The 15,456-nt window shown below is 41.6% G+C and overlaps 1 protein-coding gene across 2 annotated transcripts in view; it reads right to left on the reverse strand.

Annotated features, from left to right (window-relative positions):
- Positions 1-859, reverse strand: part of LCLAT1 (lysocardiolipin acyltransferase 1) — a 47,652-nt gene extending 46,793 nt beyond the window's left edge. Inside the window, exon 1 of one of the 2 annotated variants that reach the window (XM_053459825.1) lies at positions 830-859. The gene's annotated coding sequence lies outside the window, so the exon portion shown is untranslated. Of the gene's footprint in view, positions 1-720 lie in introns of both variants that reach the window. The other variant, XM_053459824.1, reaches the window with a different exon arrangement.
- Positions 860-15,456: the final 14,597 nt, after the last annotated feature.

Genomic DNA, 15,456 nt, shown 5'->3' on the forward strand with positions numbered 1-15,456 from the left:
TTTTTCCTGATAGAGAAGGAGCTCTTCAGCCCAGGTAGAAGTACAACGCCCATGACATAAAGAAAAACCCCCAAAAGGTTCTTTTTAGGATAGGTGCCGAGTGTGATGGGAGTTGTAACACCGCAAATGAACGCCAACTGTCAGCTTTGCCCCGGGCAGCAGAATCCGCCGGCAGACATCGCTCATAACGAAAGTTATGAAAACCGCGCAGGATCCCCAGCGGCCATTCGCTGGTTAATGCAAATTGTCTCTCTGCTAATAAAACCGCAGGGAACTTAACCCTTTAGAGCACAGCCACCCAGGAGGTACAAAAATATATAGAATAGTCATAACATTCAAAAAAAAAAGTCTTATTATCTATGCATTATATGTTAACCCTTTGGTGGACAAATTAGCCATTCACTGGCTAAACATTAGGAAATAGTTTTCTTTTGTTATATATATATATATATATATATATATATATATATATATATATATAAAATAAACGCAATTTAACCCTTGATAAGCAGGCCACCCAGGTGGTATGAAAACCATTCACAGTCTGAGTAGCTATGGCGGGATTAAAGTCAGCTAGCCCGGGTTTGTCTCAGGTCGGTGCCCTTGTGGAAAGCTCTAGCGGTGAGATACCCAGCCACCCCGAGGTTTAGTGACTAAAGAATGTCCAAGGGCCACGGACCCACGTGTGGGGGTACGAGTGTGGTCCCTGCCGATAATCACCTGCTCGCAGGACTCGTCGCTGCCGCTCTCTCTCAGGCGCCCAGACCGTCTCGTGTCCCCATAGAGTGCCGGTGCCCAGGGAGGAAGGGGTTAAAGGGCAGCCGCTCACCTTTCTGCGCCTCAGCCTAGCTGACAGCGGTTTCTCAGCGTTCTGGTGACGTCGCGCGTCGCAGGGGTTGTTGCGTCACGGAGCGGGCGTGGCCAAGACGGCGGGAGCTTCTAGTGAGGAGTGGAGGGAGGTCGCGCTGCTGACACACAGGGGCTCTGCATGACGGGGCGGGGAGGCCTTCATTGTTTGTTACCGAGACATATATACTCCCGAGTGTCCGTGTATGCGAGGAGCAGTCCCTCTTTTCTAGGAGCTCGGAATGTTTGCTGGGTATGACGGTATCGCAGGGTTCTAAAAGCACCGATAATGTGTATAGGAACAGCAGGGAACGGGTTAATAAATTAAACAGTACGTGAAATCCATTATTTGTTTTGTATATGTCTTTTTTACATAACTAAATGTGTCACAGCCACGCCCCAAGTACGAAAATGTTGCCTTAGTCGTTTCAAATGTTGGTGGGTGTGAAAACACCCAATACCCCCAAACCGCCCGGTTTTTGCCCCAATCTCCGGTATTGGGGAGCGTTACTTGCGGTATTTTGATGAGGCTCACTGCTTAATTTCCCGACCTGCACACTCTTAGGGATTTACGCCACATCTCAGGGTGAAGGGGCAGATTCTTGGGGTCACGCAGTCTGGATCTTGCTCCTTCCTATACCCCCCCCCCCCACTGTGATCATATATAAGACTCCCAATTTGTTCTTTTCCTGCCCATATGGTTGATATCCCTGCTTGAATGCAGGTGACTCAATTAAGCGTATCTGTAAATGATTTCAAGTCTAGGTTTACATTTGTGGAACACATTTGGCGAGTCAACGCATAGGATCTTCAGTATTGGCGATTGAAGGGTTAATATTTCCAGAGTCTCGGGGTCCGCTTATTTAGAACGCACCCAGATGTGTATATGACATGCAGGGGATGTGTTCGGCCCAACGCTCCTCCCGTGCTGCAAATACCCGGGGGGGGGGCAGCGATAGAGGCAAACATATAAGGGGGGGATCCTGTACAGTGATTCCCTCGGAAACAGCCAACAGTTATTATCTTATATTTATATGGCGCCAGAACTGACGGACTAAAACCATTCGATACGTTAGGCGAAGAGAGCCCGGCTAGTGAGCTTACAATTCAATAATGATTGCTAATTTCATGAAATGAGTATCTGGAGTTCTAAATATCACCATGGTAACCGATACAATGATTTTGCTAATTGCGCTGCATTTAGAGTGGCATCAGAAAGCTTTTTTATAAATATGGGCTATTAAGTTTTATCCGACTAAAAATGTATAATTCTCAGACCTCAAATATTAATTACTGTATTTGCTCAGTGGTTTTGCGCAGGGATGCGCAGTTTGTGACACCCAAGTTTATTTTTTTTCTTTATCCCTGCTGCATGTTAAGAGCAGGGTTAGGATCCAGATCCCCTGCAGCGCTGCAGGGGACCAGGATCCTTCTCTATGGCAGCCGGTAAACATCTGTGCGATGCACGCAGACATCCTCTGCGTAGAAGCCCCGGCGGAAGTGCCGGCAGCAGAAGAGGTTGTCTACATGCATCGCACAGATGTTCACCAGCTGCCCCCGCTAGACACCAGGGAGTCTGGGGGTGCATTGGTAAGTCTGGGGGGGGGCAAAGTGGCATATCTGGGGGGCAGAGTGGCATATCGGGGGTTATAAAGCATATCTGAGGGGCATATCTATGTAAGTAAGGTGCATTATGAATTAAGGGGGACCTTAAAATGGCTATTGGTTTTCTGTCTGTATATAACATATGCTGACAAACTGTATAATAGATACCAAAAATGTTAAAGTACATGTATTCCTGTTTATCAGATCAAATACTGTTTTACCATTCCACTAATGTGTATTTTTTCTTTAATATAGCACCAAACTTTTAGGGTATGGCCTATAATCGAGCCTATACGGTAAATTCATTACATTTAACCCTTTTTGATCCTATTGATCAGTGGGGAGCTGTCTGTTGACCAATTGTGAGAATGGGGATCTTACACCTGCGGAAGGTTTCCGATTCCTTTCAGGATTTATCGCCAAAGTGGAGAAACATAGACTTTGCCAGCTGATCGCCCCCCCATTCGCTCTCCTGCTGTAGAGACTCCAACCTTAATCAGTCGTTGGTCTCGTCTTAGATTCAGGAGCCGTATGTCTATCCCATGCATGTTTAATACCCTCACTGTATTACCCTCTACCACTTCTGCTGGGAGGCTGTTCTACCATGCAATTATTTCTTGACTGAAGGATATGGTCTGCCACAGTCTGCATTAGTTATACAGAATACGATGTTGCTGAGTCCAGAGTAAATAATCCTACAAGGAATTATGTAGGTATTCTGATGTTTGACAAAATAATAAAGAAAAAGCACACTATGGGAAAAGGGTAAGAAAAGGACAGCCCAATTGGTTACAATGAAAAGTATCAACCTATATATATATATATTATATATATATACCTCGCCTTATATGATTAATTGGCAAAATGTGACCGTGGGACAGTAAGCAAAAGCAAAAAAAATATTATAAAATTGTGAATTCTGTCTCAAAAACCCATATACACCATAAATAATGGGGTTTTTTACCAATTGATACAAAAATCCACTTTCAGCCCGGCCGATTATTGATCCAGTTTATTAACTGACTTGTTCTTACAATTAAAAATCAAAAATTCAGAATATCACGGACGCAGTGGGGTTGCAATTAATATATATAAAACATGCAAAGGTTTTAGGTGGTCTTATCGTCATAGCAACTATGCACCAGAATCACTTTTTACACATCACCTCCAGTATGTTGGCGCGTTTTCCACATGAAAGCAGTGGTGTATATTGACCTGACCCAAAGTTGTGCCCCTTCTGCCCCTTTACCACTTACATGGGTGGCTGCCCCATACTGGGGTACGATATCCTATCCTAGTGCTGCGCTTTAAGGGCGAGTGGTCCAAAGAAGTGGGGTAAATTCGTGGTATAAATTGGACGCTTACAGGGAAGACCTCAGACCTATGACTCCCTGAGAAGCCTGGTCCCAAATAGAGAGATCTGCCCCCCGGTTACGCAGCAGAGGACTGCCGCCTCCTAGTCAGTTAATGGAAATGTAACAATTAACAGTTTGGGGGGGGGGGTTTGCCATTAATGGCATGATAGCAACCAGCCGTATTAGGCTGCCTACCCCATGTACCAGTCGCTGCCGTTATGCCTTTTTCTGATTTGGGGACGTTTGTAAAATGTATTATTTTGTAAATGTCCCCAGATCAGATTTCCTGTAAGTGCAGAAGCCTCACATATAATATAAGCATTAGACCTCCGTGCTATACAGGGGTCTTGTGTCTACATGTACTCGCGCATGACGTCCGACGCGAGGGGGCTCAGTAACGGCACCTGCCGGCCGCCTCGAGTCCCCTGATATTTTATGAAGAGTCGAACAGGTTAAAGACGCGGTTATGTAGTTTTCCTGTTCCTGCCTTTTCCATAATTTCGTTCTTTTATTTTTTAAATGTTTTCGTTAGTTTTTCCCTGGGTTTTAGCCAATTCACAATCGGGGTAATAAAAGTAAATCATAAAGATGAACACATGAAATATATTTTCTTTTACTGCGCCTTTTGATGTGTGTTCTCCGCTGTTTGTTTTTCAGCTAGACAGGAATTTTGTGGGATTTTTTTTCCTACAAACATCATTTTAAATTATTTCGTTACATTTAACCCTTTTTAGTCCCAATAATCAGTGCTAAGCTGTCTCTTGACCATTTATTCATCATGAGTCTGCTGTTGTTGCCTATCCTTTATAAGGTGAATTGGTTACTTTAGATAGAGTAGATCGGCCCCATTCGGCCCCCGTCTAGTCGCCCGTTTCTGCTGTAAAGACTCAAACCTTAATCAGTCGTTGGTCTGCTCTTTTTCTGTGCTGATTCTTTTTTCCTCGAGACCTTTGTGGGTGGATGTTAATGTTTTTTTTAGTTCCTGTGGTTTTTGTTGGCACGAGTTTTGAGATTTTATTACATTCTTTCGCTCTGAGAATGCCTTATGATAAATAAAGAGTGAATTTGTGAGGGTTTTTTTATATGATAGGTTAAACATAATAAAGCATGTGGATAGTTTTTTGGTCATAACCCCAAAACTATTTAATACGGCCTTAAAATTAGTCTATGTATGTATCCATCCATTATGTGACTGTGTATCCATCTATCTTTATCTATCATATATCTATCTATCTATCTATCTATCTATCTATCTATCTCTATCATGTATCTATCTATCTATCTATCCATACCTATCGATTATCTCTCTCTCTATGGAAGTTTTTTGTCTTCTAGGCATGTCATATAACTCGTTGGACCTTTCCTTCAGATCGAAGTCCCACTCTATGAATATAAGTCATTGAATCAATCAGTCTCAGTATACTCGGACAGACCCATACCTGATAATGTTAAATAGATTATAAACTCCATGGGACAGCGACCCCCATTGATAATGAATGCAAATATACCGTACCCGTATCCTGAAATCTGTATGACTACTAATACTTCTTATATGACTGCACTTATAGCGCCTTCTCTTTATTATACTGTAAAGCGCAAATACATCTGTTAACGGAAACGAATTGATAATATATACATAAATATATAACAGAAGCTTCCGTGATAGGATTTCATTAAATAACATGTTTCGACGCGGAACAGTTAAATAGTTATTAGTTGGACGGCCAAACTCATAATATTTTTGATGTGGGTTTCACCGGGTGAATGGGGGTTGATGGTAACTATCCGGCAACCAACATTTTTTAAAGGGACGATATGCTTCAAGCAGCCAATCAGTGGCAGGAAGGCTCGCTTTCCGTGCATGCGCATGGGGGTCTCAATACATTTAGGAGATAGTTCGATCGAACACCTCTGTGTGCTCGCGATAAACTTACAGCCGGTCAGCGTGAGATACTTACACCCCACAGCGTATGACGAGCCAGTGCTAGAGCTCACTGGCGGTAAGTATATCACGTGCGGAGATGTGTTCAGCCACCGGGGTGCGGGGAGGAAAGAGGCAAATGGATATAGGAGGAATTTTTTAATCGTTATTATTTGTTTTATTATGCAAAAACGACGCCATAAACATTTAAAGGGACCTCGCAGCTATCAAACGTATTAAAGTACATATGGTGGCTGAAGTGTCGCTTTAAGAAGTCGCAAACCCTGCCATGGAAAATATTATCCGATTATTGCACAGAAAGTCTCGGGGTTTGATACTTGGGTTCCAAAGGAAAAAAACACAGGACTTGTGATATTATTTATTTATTTTTAAAAACTGTTTTCAGCACTGGATAACATTTCACATAAAATCCATGTTGTCGACTTGGAGAGAATGTTGGGATTTTGTTTTCAAATTTGGCTTAGCTTCTATGTTTTCTGGAATGAAAAAAAAAACATTCTTGAGGAGGATAAAACTCTGAACAGAATCCTGGGGCAGATTAATAACCATAATCCATAACTTAAACATAATTATACCGTTAACACTATGAAAGGATCCAAAGAAAATCTTTTTCATCGAAACATTTGATACCTTTATTAATTCTGCTATTCCCACATAATCTAAAACTAGAGGGTCAGAGGCTTAGATGGAATGTAAGGATGTTTTAGCTGAGAGGGTGGAAGAAATTGGAACAGCCTCCCAGCGGAAGTGGTAGAGGCTAATACAGTGAGGGGATTTAAACATGCATGGGATAGACACTGTCCTGTGAAAAAGAAAGTACACCGTCTTTGAATTCTATGCTTTTACATATTAGGACATAATAACAATCATCTGTTCCTTAGCAGGTCTAAAACTTAAGTAAATACAACCTCAGATGGACAACAGTACATGACACATTACACTGTGTCCAGGATTTATTCAAGAAAAATAAAGCCAAAATGGAGAAGCTGTGTGTGAAAAACCAAGGACACCGTATCATTCAATAGCTTGTAGAACCACCTTTTGCAGCATTAGCTCGAAGTAATCATTTTCTGTATGACTATTAGTTTCTCACGTCGTCGGGGAGGAAATTGTTGCTTCAGTTTATTGAGGTTTGCAATCATTTGTTAATTCACAGCTCTCTTAAGGTCCTGCAGCATTTCAATCGGGTTAAGGTCTGGACTTTGACCGGGCTGTTGCAACGCATTAATTATTTTCTTTTTCAGTCGTTCTGTTGTAGATTTGCTGGTGTTATTGTCTTGTTGCATGACCTAATCAGCCAAGATTTAGCTGTCGGACAGATGACCTCACATTTTACTATAGAATACTTTGGTATACGGAGGAGTTCATGGTCGACTCGATGACTGCAAGGTTCCCAGGTCTTGTGGCTGCAAAACAAGCCCAAATCATCACTCCACCACCACCACCACCACCACCGTGCTTGACACTCAGTATGAGGTGTTTGTGCCGATAGGCTGCGTTTGGTCTGCGCTGTTCATTATGGCCAAACATCTCCACTTTTCTCTCGTCTGTCCAAAGGACATTGTTCCAGAATTCTTGTGGTTTGTTCAGATGCAACTTTGCAGACCTAAGCCATGCTGCCATGTTCTTTTTAGAGAGAAGAGGCGTTTTTCCTGGCAACCCTTTCATACTGACCATATTAGTCTTTTTTAACATACTAAATGAGGCCTTTGGAGTCTGAGATGTAACTCTTGGTTTTTTTTTTTTTTTGCAATTTCTCTGAGCATTGCACGGTCTGACCTTGGGGTGAATTGGCTGGGATGTTTACTCCAGGGAAAATTGTTTGGAAATGACCTTATAACTCTTCCCGGATTGATCTAAGACCATTGCTGATGTCTTTCCACCTCGGCATTGTGTTAACACACCAGAATGCTCCAGACCACCAGGAAATGGTATAAAGGTACGAATGGGGGAGAATAAGGAAAGTGTGGACGAGTTTGGCCAGGAGGTAATGGTGCATGAAGCGAGTGCCAGACTGGAGATAATAAGGCGGCCCTGGCACTTTAAGGGCAACGGCCACCTGATGATGTGAGCGCTGCCCACAGGTGGATACCCGCAGCCACATGCAACATTTTTAAGCTCATGTAGTGTGCATTCAGGCATATCCAGCCTCGTGTGAGTGTGGGGCATTATCAGCCAGCGACCCACTGGGCATTGGCCTGGTGTGCCGGATGGCCGGTCCATGCTTGTTGGACAAAAAAGATGACTCTTTAGGCTAGTCAGACTGGACCTTCAGGGTCAATCCAGAGTTCCCAGGGGTAAAATATAATTCTGTAACAGTATTAACTGGCTCCGAAGCAAAACATTTTTCTCATCGGTTATGTGGCTAAATTCCAAGTTATTGGGTCATTTATTAAGTTCCTTACTCCGTGTTACCATAGCAGGGAAACAACATACTTTCTGTTTCCAGGTAACTAAAAACATCAAGTCCTAAAATATGACACATTTTTGAAGTTTTGGTTAATTTTAAACATTCCTTGCTATCTCGGGACAGAAATGAGATTCCAAAACGGTTGCACTTCTGGAAGAACTGAATTACTTCACTAAACAATCTTTTCCCTTAAATTCTTTTTTTTTTTTATTTTTTTTTTTTTACCTTAAGCAGCATGACTTTCCGTGTAATCCATTCCAGATGTTTTCCTTTGTGATCCGTACCAATTCCCCGTTTGTGCTTAATGGTTTAAATTTGAAAGTATTGTTTTCGATCCAGGTACTGCTAAAACATCGTTGTTGCGGCAATTATTCCAGAAAGGCAGAAACGCGATACGCTTTCTGTGTGTTCCAAGGGCTTTGTTTACTCTACTGTCGGCAGAAGATGGAGAGGACGAAAACCAGGGGCTAATTTTCGGAACCAGATCACCGATTTTGGGCCAAAAGTTAGAGTTGCGTATGATTTGCTTCCTTCTTTTCTAATTGGTACCCCATGCGCTATAACGTCTAAAGGAGGATAGACTATAACTCGGTCCTGGTAACATAAAAAACACAATGTAACACACTAAAAAAACTCCATTGATGATATCAAGACTTGGAGGCTACCTCTTACCAGGTTCTCATACTATGGTTGGTGGTTCCTGCATGAAAGGAACCCTTGAATGAAGGGCAATATGAAGCAGAAGAGGTGTTGTTGGAATAGGACTACACTGTCAGACCAAAAGTAACAAAACGCATTGTTATGAGCGTGTGGTGTCCATGTAAACAAATCATGCGTTCCATGGATCTACATGGCCACCGTCTAAGGCTGGAGGGTAAGGACATATAACACGAGACATAAAATTATTCATTCATTTTAACTTAGGTATCGTATAAACCTGGAGCTACCATTCATTAGGAAGAAAATGTATTGCCTGCTAATTCTAAAATAAATCAGGTTTGATAAGAAGCTTCATATCTTTCACATTAAGATATTAATGTCAGCGAGTTGGCAGAAACCAAACGCAAAAGATAAATTAGATGGCTATGGGATGACCAGTGGTGAGTATCTGTCTTAAGTGCCTCCCCGGCGTCCACGTAAGGCTGCCTCCATCCATCATTAAGCAGGAGATGAAGCCAGGACAGCAGAGGATGGAGACCGCAGCGTTGGGACCTCATGTTGGTCCTAATGTAGAGTTAAATTGGATGAGAGTGGGTAGAACTAGGTGGTGGCAGACCCCAGACATCATAGGGTGCTGGTGATCTACTGCCACCTGGGGCAAATCCTAAATCTTCCCAGGTATTGTGATATCTACATAGCAATGATAATCCGTGATACGATCTAAATTGCGCATCAGGGTCAATGGTAATTCAACATTTCATTTTCAGTTTGAAAAGTAATATTTCTTCATGTTCCTCTTCTATTGTTTTAATTGAAAGATAAGTTAAATGGCCTAATTAGATGAAACAGCCCAACGTCCGATACGGAGCACGCATAGAGTTTGGGCTTTTTATAGCGGGCAAACGGTAAAAACCCTGCCCACAGTGTAAACCCCACATTTGATAATATGGTAGCTAGAATTATTATTTCTATTGTTGATTTTTTTTTTTCCTATGAACATTTTCTAGATTTTAACCCTTGGAGTCTGTAGCAGATGGGAGATTACTATGTTACCCTGCCCACCCCTCTGACAGACCTCTTATACTTAACTTTACAACAGGGTATTTTTCTTAAAAAGGGGCTTTTTTTTAATTCCAATCACCTTTCTTAATTCCTTGACACAAATAGCAAAGAGGTGTATTTTACAAAGGATTTAGCATCTTAGCCTTTAGCATTAGTATTTAAAGTGCAGAAGGGGAGTTTATTACAAAGGAGGAGAAATGTTAAAACAAGAGGTCATCATCTAAAAATAGAGGATCAGAGGCTTCGATGGAATGGAAGGAAGTTATACTTTACTGAGAGGGTGGTAGATAAGAGGAACGGCCTCCTAGCAGAAGTGGTACAGGCTAATACAAAGAGGGAATTTTGTGTATTTGCAAGATTTCACCTGCTAGACTCGATTCGGGAGGGTTTGCTTTATAAATACCCCGAAGTGTATTTCTCTTATGATAAATCAATTACCATGCTCCCCTTCCCAGCAGCCTGTCCCTTTTAGAGCAGGCGATGATTTATATAATAATAAATGTTTCACCTTCAGCTTACAATAACCCAAAACGAGCTACTTGATTGTAATTTTCTTTCAGTTCCATAATCCATCACGTCAGGACTTTTACTCAGCTCAGCTTCGACATGATTTATGTGCGTCTGCATTTCATCGACATCTCCCCGTGCGATCATATTTTATTATTCGGTGTGCTGCATACCACAGGTGGAGGGCATCTTAGACAGATAATGGGGAGGACTGACTGGAATTTGGGTATCGGAGAGGAACAGTCTACAATGGTAGACTTACATTATATTACATAGAAACACACAATTTGCCAGCAGATCGGCCCCATTCGGCCCGTCTAGTTTACCCGATCCTCCTACTGTAACGACTCAAACCTTAATCAGTCGCTGATCTCGTTTTAGATTCAGGGGCCGTATGTCTATCCCATGCATGTTTAATCCGCTCACTGTATTACCCTCTACCACTTCTGCTGGGAGGCTGTTCCACTTATCTACCACCCTCTCAGTAAAGTAAAACGTACTTTCCATCTAATCCTCTGACCATTTATCTTAGATTATAACCTCTAATCCTAATATTAACGTATTGGCATATGTTTGAACATGAGCTGTGGTCGCCGTTATCTTGTTCTGTACACGGACCCAGACTGCTTGTCTGGCACACCATGCGATTTGCCCCCCCCCCCATCTTTTGTGCACAGCCGTAAATCAATTTACACCCCTGTATATTTTTATCTTCACTATGCTCATACTATGAAAATTTTGTAACATTTTCCCAATACCGTCTACATTTCCCCCCCAATCCTCAGTAGGTCTTGCGAGGCTGGAATGGACTGTGACCAGAAATTATCGTCATCCAGATGTTTCCAATAACACAGCATACAAAGGTAAATTTGTGCAAAGTTTAGGGCTTACAGAGTTCAGTCTTAATCAAGGTCATATTTTAAAATCGCAATCAAAAGAAATCCAAAACAGGGCACAAGTTAAACGTTACATGAAGCAAATTCAGTCCAGATTTAAAGAATGTGCCGGTTTATAAAGGGGACTCTGTAAGGACCGGGTGTTCTCCGGTTACAGAATTAGTGTGTGTAGATTTTCATGAATGTGCAGAACGATGACATGATACTCCAGCTTTCTCAAAAAGGATGATCACTCACACTCTCTCCCTGCATGGTTTCTGATCCAGTATTCAGAAGGTGACATCACATCCATTTCCCGCATGCCGGATCAGTCTGCACGGGGGCAGAGAAACACAGGCAAGCTGTGTTGCGGCTAAGATGTCACTAGCAAGCGGTTTGAGGACAACGATGGTGCAGATAGGCTGTTTGGGGGCTACGATGGCACAGGCAAGCTGCTTGGGGCTAAAATGGCACAGAGAAGCTGTTTGGGGGCAAAGTTGGCACTGAGAAACTGGTGGCAAAGCTAGCACTGTGGAACATGTTGCTAAATGAAGTCGGGGAGGGGCAATTTTTTGCACCAGGGCCCTGTAGTTTTGTAGTTATTATGGAATATTAAGATCTCGTCAGGGCAGGCGGCAAACAGGCAAAGTCACGATCAGGCTTGAGGTTGAGAACCAGAAATGTTAATCTACAAGAATCACCAAGTGATCAGGAGAAACCCCAAACAACTGATCGCTGTGGAAGTCCTTAGCAGGGTTAAAATAGGAAATGTGCCAAAAAGCCACTTAGTGACATCATCATCACCATGCGCTGTAACAATTACGGGTCTACACCGCTTATCATGGCGGCCATGCCTCATCCTCCTGCGAGTTTTGATTTAGTGGTATTGCATGCTGTTTCCAGGATGACAGACGCTGTCGTTACTCATCACATCAATGTATTCAGGGACAAAAGGTTCTTCTATCTCATTCTAAATATCCTGTGATTAAACTAATGATTTTAACTAATACTTAACTGTTAATTAATAATAGTTAACTATAATGGTGTCTTCTCAGCAAAGTTCTAAGTGTGGAGCAATCGTCATGGAAACCATTTGGAATGTCACTGCTGATAGCTTACGTATACTTGTTAAATTGGTCTTCCTTAAGGACCTGTCACGCCGCTAAGACCCGCAGTGCGCGGTATCTATGCATCGTCATCTTCTTACCCGATGGCGGTCTGCTGTAGGGTCCCGTTGGGAGGGCAGTAGTCCTGTGACACACAAGTGGCGGGTCAGGCTCGGCGCTCGATTTAAGAATCTGGAACTGCTTTGTGATCCTAGTGTGGTCCGGCTATCTGGGATTGCTCTATCACGTCCTGTTTTAATCTTGATTTCAGGTTTGTCTGACTACTCTCTACCTTACCATTTTCTCCCTTGCTGATCTGTGTGCCGTACCTGGCTGTCCTGACTACTCATTTTGTGTACCGGACCTGGCTTTGGCTACCTGACCTGGGATCGTGTGGCACCCGCAGCATTTCCCATACAGGTACTTGGCTACTTCTGCAGTGCTTGGCCACCCATACAGTCAGTGACTATCTATATCTGCTGATACCTGAGCCTCCTCACTGTTGGGATCATTAAAGTCCCTGCCTTGGTGCTCAACCCTTTCCTAGGTGTTTCAGGGCAAAGACCTCCTGCGGTGTAAGCTCCCGGGTCACGGCAGTCTTAACAGGACCCTTAACTAAGCCAATGGTCCTCAAATGTTGCACTATTGACCCTTATTTGAATCTGAACACACATCTATTGAAAAGAAGGATCCTATAGGAATTTGTCGATGTGATGATGCATACACTGGTTGGGATTAATGCAACTCAAAATGGGCAAATACATGCTCGTAATTCCCCCAAGTGCTTTGCTCCATGATCTCATGTTACTAATAAGAAATGCCCACATGCCATGGACATTACTAATGGTCTAGACGAGTCCAAAATGTTCTATATTTCTGCGTATTGCACAAGGGACCCAAAATATAATTCTTTATCAGAAACCAAAAAGGCACGCTAATCCGGAATAACTATATTTAGAACTATTAACATTAGGAACGGAATTCTTGTGAAATGAACCAAATATCGCCTCCAATCTTCCGCCTGCTCTCTCACGGACTGAACCGGCCTCACGTGGTCCGCAACGCTTCTTAAGGATTCTAGAATGTTAAAGGGATTAGTGGGAGAAGATCGCTAATCAGCATAATGAAATAAAAGACTCCTATACGGCGGTACAATTTGTGAAATTAAAAGCCGTGACCTGGCAGAGGAAAGCGGTCAGGTGACCTTCTCTTATTTTATGGCTCATTTAACAGCTACCCAAAACCAACATTCTTTTTTATTATACTGAGTTAAAAAAAAAGGTGGTAAAAGAATGAATGAGAACGAGAAAATACAAGAAATACACAAGAAGCACCAAATCTATTATAGTGACACCTGTTGTCTGTAGGGAACACATTAATCTCTTCTGCATGACGAAGTCAACAGCTGAAGCGTCACCCGGCCTGAATGAGAAGAACATGAGAAAATGTAGCGGGTGATATATGAACGGAGACAATATTTCCGTATAATTAGATCTTCTGACAGCGATGAGGCGGGTCATTTCGTAGTCATCCAGATGCACGTTTCTCACACTTCTTGAAAAGGAACATGAAGGGAACATCTTTGGAGTTACTGCCAATATATTCCTTCTGAAGAACATACATGGACTGCTATGTCTCATGGGGACGCTGAGAGATCTAGGAGTCATATCTAGGGCTTTTGGGGTTGGGGGCATTATGCCCTATGTTGAGACCACTTCCTCGAATGGGCATTGCCACCAGGTAGCTCAACTTCACACCCCTCACCTTGCGGCAACTGGGGTAGCTGTCCTTGTACAATGGCCTTTTTGATCCTAGCTTACATTATTTTATCTGTTTAAATATCAGAATTGCACAATTTAATGTTTTTTGGGGAACCCTTAAGCCTCAGGGTGTTTTGTGGCAGAGTCAGATGGACCTTCTGGGTTATTATGTCCAATGATTGGAGCACAATGGAGGAGAATTGGGCTGGAGATCTTCACCAGCTGTGAGTGCATTGTCCATCGACTTGAAAGTCGCCACGTTGTATCCAAATTTAAGAATATTCAAGACTATCCAAAAATAAACATAATAATAAACCCAAAACTCTTGAAGCTTAAAAATACAGCCATATGTGATAAAAACAAAAAAAAACAAAAAATATTTCTTTGTACCAATAGATGGAGCTCTTTCAACAGCGTCAACCAAACGCCAAATCACCCAATCAGCTATTGCTTAATTATACGCAAAAGCCCTAAATGTGGAAAAGATGTTACAAAAATATTTAATTTTTAAAATATTTCTGTTTAATTTAGTTCTAATCAGCCATAGGTTTTTGTTATCAGCAGCAATTGCATCATTTAAAAATTTTTTTGTCAGATATCTCTATTTTTAATTTTTAATTTTATTTAACAATATATTTTTTATTTTTTTTATGCAGATTGCGAAATATTTATTGCAGTTCTGCAGTGTCGTATATATTTTCTACGGGTTCCAAGAAATATCCAGGGCTACTGAAAAAAAAACATGTTTGAATGTTTTCAGAATTTGAATACTTTTGTTAAAAAAATAAAAAAAATTCATTTTATATTTCACAAATTTCTTTAGACCTATAGCAGTTTAATCTTTGATTAAAAATACGAAAAATAAATAAATAAAATAAAAAATATTTTCAGATAAGCATTATTTCTACTCTCGGCAACACATGTCCCTTTTTTGTTTTTTGTTCAGTGATGTACTTCATAAAGTTGGTTATTTTGTTTAAAAAAAAAATGCTGAACGGTTTCATTTTTGCACATATGGAAAAAGCTCACTTTTTTTTACCCACGAAACATCTTTTTTTCGCTTTTAATTTCCAAAAACATGTTAACTTTCTCCTTTGAATTTGAAATGTTTTTCCACAACATGTCAGGGTGTTTTCCATTAAGTTTCTGTTCCACAAGGACTTTATTGTAAATCTATACGATCGTTGTGCTTTTCTATATATAGTTTCCACTCTCCATTCGTGGATCCCCTTTTCATTTTTAATTTGTGGTTTTTTCGCTTCACAGTTTCTGTTTCTTTATTTCTTCAACTACAATCTTTTTTCTGTGGTTAACTTGATTTATTTTCG

The sequence above is a fragment of the Spea bombifrons genome, chromosome 3 (assembly GCF_027358695.1).
Source record: "Spea bombifrons isolate aSpeBom1 chromosome 3, aSpeBom1.2.pri, whole genome shotgun sequence".
Classification (NCBI taxonomy): domain Eukaryota; kingdom Metazoa; phylum Chordata; class Amphibia; order Anura; family Pelobatidae; genus Spea; species Spea bombifrons.